Source organism: Oncorhynchus gorbuscha, unplaced genomic scaffold (genome assembly GCF_021184085.1).
Source record: "Oncorhynchus gorbuscha isolate QuinsamMale2020 ecotype Even-year unplaced genomic scaffold, OgorEven_v1.0 Un_scaffold_866, whole genome shotgun sequence".
Lineage (NCBI taxonomy): Eukaryota > Metazoa > Chordata > Actinopteri > Salmoniformes > Salmonidae > Oncorhynchus > Oncorhynchus gorbuscha.
This window is the reverse complement of record NW_025745850.1, coordinates 280,314-286,313: the sequence shown is the minus strand read 5'-3', so window position 1 is coordinate 286,313 and position 6,000 is coordinate 280,314. Positions and strand designations below refer to the sequence as shown.

Here is a 6,000-nt window from a genome sequence, read left to right as displayed (position 1 = left end):
AGAGGCAGAGAGAGCCAGATAACCAGAGAGAGGCAGAGAGAGCCAGATAACCAGAGAGAGGCAGAGAGAGGCAGAGAGAGCCAGATAACCAGAGAGCCAGAGAGAACCAGATAACCAGAGAGAGGCAGAGAGAACCAGATAACCAGAGAGAGGCAGAGAGAGCCAGATAACCAGAGAGAGGCAGAGAGAGCCAGATAACCAGAGAGAGGCAGAGAGAGCCAGATAACCAGAGAGAGGCAGAGAGAGGCAGAGAGAACCAGAGAGGCAGAGAGAGCCAGATAACCAGAGAGAGGCAGAGAGAACCAGATAACCAGAGAGAGGCAGAGAGAGGCAGAGAGAACCAGATAACCAGAGAGAGGCAGAGAGAGGCAGAGAGAGCCAGATAACCAGAGAGCCAGAGAGAACCAGATAACCAGAGAGAGGCAGAGAGAACCAGATAACCAGAGAGAGGCAGAGAGAACCAGATAACCAGAGAGAGGCAGAGAGAGGCAGAGAGAGCCAGATAACCAGAGAGCCAGAGAGAACCAGATAACCAGAGAGAGGCAGAGAGAACCAGATAACCAGAGAGAGGCAGAGAGAGCCAGATAACCAGAGAGAGGCAGAGAGAGCCAGATAACCAGAGAGAGGCAGAGAGAACCAGATAACCAGAGAGAGGCAGAGAGAGCCAGATAACCAGAGAGAGGCAGAGAGAGGCAGAGAGAACCAGAGAGGCAGAGAGAGCCAGATAACCAGAGAGAGGCAGAGAGAGCCAGATAACCAGAGAGAGGCAGAGAGAGCCAGATAACCAGAGAGAGGCAGAGAGAGCCAGATAACCAGAGAGAGGCAGAGAGAGCCAGATAACCAGAGAGAGGCAGAGAGAGCCAGATAACCAGAGAGAGGCAGAGAGAGGCAGAGAGAGCCAGATAACCAGAGAGAGGCAGAGAGAGGCAGAGAGAACCAGAGAGGCAGAGAGAGCCAGATAACCAGAGAGACCCAGATAACCAGAGAGAGGCAGAGAGAACCAGAGAGGACACCTGTAATACATAATGCTCCCCCCTCCCCCCATCAGTCTGCTTTCATCTGTGGGTTCAGAGGAGTAGCTGAACAACACACACTCAGCTTTCATTGGAGACTAGGGTGACAGGGTGAACCTCCATAGGGGTGATTATTAAACAGTCATTAAACAGTATTATAGTACCTCCATAGGCTATAGGGGTGATGTAGTCATTAAACAGTATTATAGTACCTCCATAGGGGTGATGTAGTCATTAAACAGTATTATAGTACCTCCATAGGGGTGATGTAGTCATTAAACAGTATTATAGTACCTCCATAGGGGTGATGTAGTCATTAAACAGTATTATAGTACCTCCATAGGGGTGATGTAGTCATTAAACAGTATTATAGTACCTCCATAGGGGTGATGTAGTCATTAAACAGTATTATAGTACCTCCATAGGGGTGATGTAGTCATTAAACAGTATTATAGTACCTCCATAGGGGTGATGTAGTCATTAAACAGTATTATAGTACCTCTATAGGGGTGATGTAGTCATTAAACAGTATTATAGTACCTCCATAGGGGTGATATAGTCATTAAACAGTATTATAGTACCTCTATAGGGGTGATGTAGTCATTAAACAGTATTATAGTACCTCCATAGGGGTGATGTAGTCATTAAACAGTATTATAGTACCTCCATAGGGGTGATGTAGTCATTAAACAGTATTATAGTACCTCCATAGGGGTGATGTAGTCATTAAACAGTATTATAGTACCTCCATAGGGGTGATGTAGTCATTAAACAGTATTATAGTACCTCTATAGGGGTGATGTAGTCATTAAACAGTATTATAGTACCTCCATAGGGGTGATGTAGTCATTAAACAGTATTATAGTACCTCCATAGGGGTGATGTAGTCATTAAACAGTATTATAGTACCTCCATAGGGGTGATGTAGTCATTAAACAGTATTATAGTACCTCCATAGGGGTGATGTAGTCATTAAACAGTATTATAGTACCTCCATAGGGGTGATGTAGTCATTAAACAGTATTATAGTACCTCTATAGGGGTGATGTAGTCATTAAACAGTATTATAGTACCTCTATAGGCTATAGGGGTGATGTAGTCATTAAACAGTATTATAGTACCTCTATAGGGGTGATGTAGTCATTAAACAGTATTATAGTACCTCTATAGGGGTGATGTAGTCATTAAACAGTATTATAGTACCTCTATAGGCTATAGGGGTGATGTAGTCATTAAACAGTATTATAGTACCTCTATAGGGGTGATGTAGTCATTAAACAGTATTATAGTACCTCTATAGGGGTGATGTAGTCATTAAACAGTATTATAGTACCTCCATAGGCGTGATGTAGTCATTAAACAGTATTATAGTACCTCCATAGGGGTGATGTAGTCATTAAACAGTATTATAGTACCTCTATAGGGGTGATGTAGTCATTAAACAGTATTATAGTACCTCCATAGGGGTGATGTAGTCATTAAACAGTATTATAGTACCTCTATAGGGGTGATGTAGTCATTAAACAGTATTATAGTACCTCCATAGGGGTGATGTAGTCATTAAACAGTATTATAGTACCTCTATAGGGGTGATGTAGTCATTAAACAGTATTATAGTACCTCCATAGGGGTGATGTAGTCATTAAACAGTATTATAGTACCTCCATAGGGGTGATGTAGTCATTAAACAGTATTATAGTACCTCTATAGGGGTGATGTAGTCATTAAACAGTATTATAGTACCTCCATAGGGGTGATGTAGTCATTCATTCCCCTGTTGAACACGTAGATCATGGCATCATACAGCTGGTTGTCCCAACACATCTGGACTACCTGGATACACAGGGAGAGAACAGGTTACTACCTGAGTCTACAGACTTGACCTGCTGGTGATTGGAACAAGGTTAATGACAGTAGTAAATATCTAGAGGGAAGAGAGGAAACACTGACAGACATCCTCTCTTCTCCTGTCTCCTCCCGTCTCTTCTCCCCTCCTGTCTCCTCTCCTCCCCTCCTGTCTCCTCCCCTCCCCTCCTGTCTCCTCCCCTCCCCTCCTGTCTCCTCCCCTCCCCTCCTGTCTCCTCCCCTCCTGTCCTCCTCTCCTCCCCTCCTGTCCTCCTCTCCTCCTGTCCTCCTCTCCTCCTGTCTCCTCTCCTCCTGTCTCCTCTCCTCCTGTCTCCTCTCCTCCTGTCTCCTCTCCTCCTGTCTCCTCTCCTCCTGTCTCCTCTCCTGTCTCCTCTCCTCCCCTCCTGTCTCCTCTCCTCCCCTCCTGTCTCCTCTCCTCCCCTCCTGTCTCCTCTCCTCCCCTCTCCCCCTCCTCTCCTGTCTCCTCCCCTCCTGTCTCCTCCCTACCTGTTGTATGTCGAGGCTGGTGATGTCCAGGTGTATCAGACAGTTCTCTACACTGTCCATCATGTTGTTATCCTGTAGGTGGGTCAGCAGGTCTCTCATGACGGGAGCGGTCACACAGCCCAGACGCTCCGACACGATGTAGGGTTCCAAACTCTCCAGGAAGACCCCCCGAGCCACACAGTTCTCCACCAGGCGGGTATATAGCTGGTTAAACAGTAGGTCCCTATAGGACCACAGAGAGAAGAGCATGATCATGGTACCAGTTCTCCACCAAGTGGGTATATAGCTGGTTAAACAGTAGGTCCCTATAGGACCACAGAGACCAGTTCTCCACCAGGCGGGTATATAGCTGGTTAAACAGTAGGTCCCTATAGGACCACAGAGAGAAGAGCGTGATCATGGTACCAGTTCTCCACCAGGCGGGTATATAGCTGGTTAAACAGTAGGTCCCTATCGGACCACAGAGAGAAGAGCATGATCATGGTACCAGTTCTCCACCAGGCGGGTATATAGCTGGCTAAACAGAAGGTTAAAACACCAGTCTCAACGTCAACAGTGAAGAGGCGACTTCAGGATGCTGGCCTTCTAGGCAGTGCAGGGTTGTGTATCGGAGGACGCATGACTTTTGCCCGTACGGGAATTGTAGCGATGAGACAAGATAGTAGCTACTAACAATTGGATACCATGAAATTGGGGAGAAAAAGAGGGTAAAATTCAAAAATAAAAATAAAAGATTAAGATGGGCAAAAGAACACAGACATTGGACAGAGGAACTCTGCCTAGAAGGCCAGCATCCCGGAGTCGCCTATTCACTGTTGAAGTTGAGACTGGTGTTTTGCGGGTACTATTTAATGAGGACTTGTGAGGCGTCTGTTTCGACAACTAGACACTAATGTACTTGTCCTCTTGCTCAGTTGTGCACCGGGGCCTCCCACTCCTCTTTCTATTCTGGTTAGGGCCAGTTTGTGCTGTTCTGTGAAGGGAGTAGTACACAGCGTTGTACGAGATCTTCAGTTTCTTGGCAATTTCTCTCATGGAATAGCCTTCATTTCTCAGAACAAGAATAGACTGACAACTTTCAGAAGAAAAGTCTTTGTTTCTGACCATTTCGAGCCTGTAATTGAACCCACAAATGCTGTGGCTCCAGATACTCAACTAGTCTAAAGGCCAGTTTTATTGCTTCTTTAATCAGAACAGAGGGTTTTCTAATTATTAGAGGGTTTTCTAATGATTAATTAGCCTTTTAAAATGATGAACTTGGATTAGCTAACACAACGTTCCCTTGGAACACAGGAGTGATGGTTGCTGATAATGGGCCTCTATAAGCCTATGTAGATATTCCATAAAAATCTGCCGTTTCCAGCTACAATAGTCATTTACAACATTAACAACGTCTACACTGTACTTCTGATCAATTTGATGTTATTTTAAAATGGACCAATATTTAGCTTTTCTTCCAAAAACAAGGACATTTCTACGTGACCCCAAATATTTGAACGGTAGTGTATGTGTTATGGCTTTACACCCTCTGCTATATTGTGGATAAAGAGTTTACCGTCGAACAGAACACAGAGGGTGTTCTAGAATGGAAGCCTCTCCAACAAAATCCAGGTAGTAGAATCAGGAATTCCCCAGGGCAGTTGTCTAGGCCCATTACTTTTTTCAATCTTCACTAACGACCTGCTTTGAGTAAAGCCAGTGTGTCTATGTTTCCAGATGACTCAACACTATACATGTCAGCTACAACAGCGACTGAAATGACTGCAGCACTTAACAAAGAGTGTGTGGAAAGGAATAAGTTAGTCCTAAATATTTCTAAAACTAAAAGCATTGTAATTGGGACAAAATCATTCACTTAACCCTAAACCTCAACTAAATCTTGTAATAAATCATGTGGAAATTAAGCAAGTTGAGGTGACTAAACTGCTTGGAGTAACCCTGGATTGTAAAACTGTCATGGTCAAAACATATTGCTACAAAAGTCTGTCCATAATAAAGTGCTGCTCTTCCTTCTTAACAACACGATCAACAAGGCAGGTCCTACGAGCCCCAGTTTAGTCACATCTGGACTACTGTTCAGTCGTGTGGTCAGGTGCCACAAAGAGGGACTTAGGAAAATTGCAATTGGCTCAGAACAGAGCAGCACAGATGGACACAGACAGCTAATATGAATAATGTGCATGTCAATCTCTCCTGGCTGAAAGTGGAAGAGAGATGGACTTCATCACTACTTGTATTTATGTTGAATGCACAGAGCGGTCTGTCTAAACTACTGGCACACAGCTCGGACACCCATGCATCCCCACAAGACATGCCACCAGAGGTCTCTTCACAGTCCTCAAGTCCAGACTATGGGAGGTGCACAGTACTACATAGAGCCAAGATTACATGGAACTCTATGCCACAGTACTACATAGAGCCATGATTACATGGAACTCTATTCCACAGTACTACATAGAGCCATGATTACATGGAACTCTATTCCACAGTAATACATAGAGCCATGATTACATGGAACTCTATTCCACAGTAATACATAGAGCCATGATTACATGGAACTCTATTCCACAGTAATACATAGAGCCATGATTACATGGAACTCTATTCCACAGTAATACATAGAGCCATGATTACA

General features: G+C 44.5%; 1 pseudogene; it reads right to left on the bottom strand.

The window, feature by feature from the left end:
• LOC124020612 overlaps window positions 1-6,000 on the bottom strand; it is a 44,245-nt pseudogene that overhangs the window by 3,101 nt on the left and 35,144 nt on the right.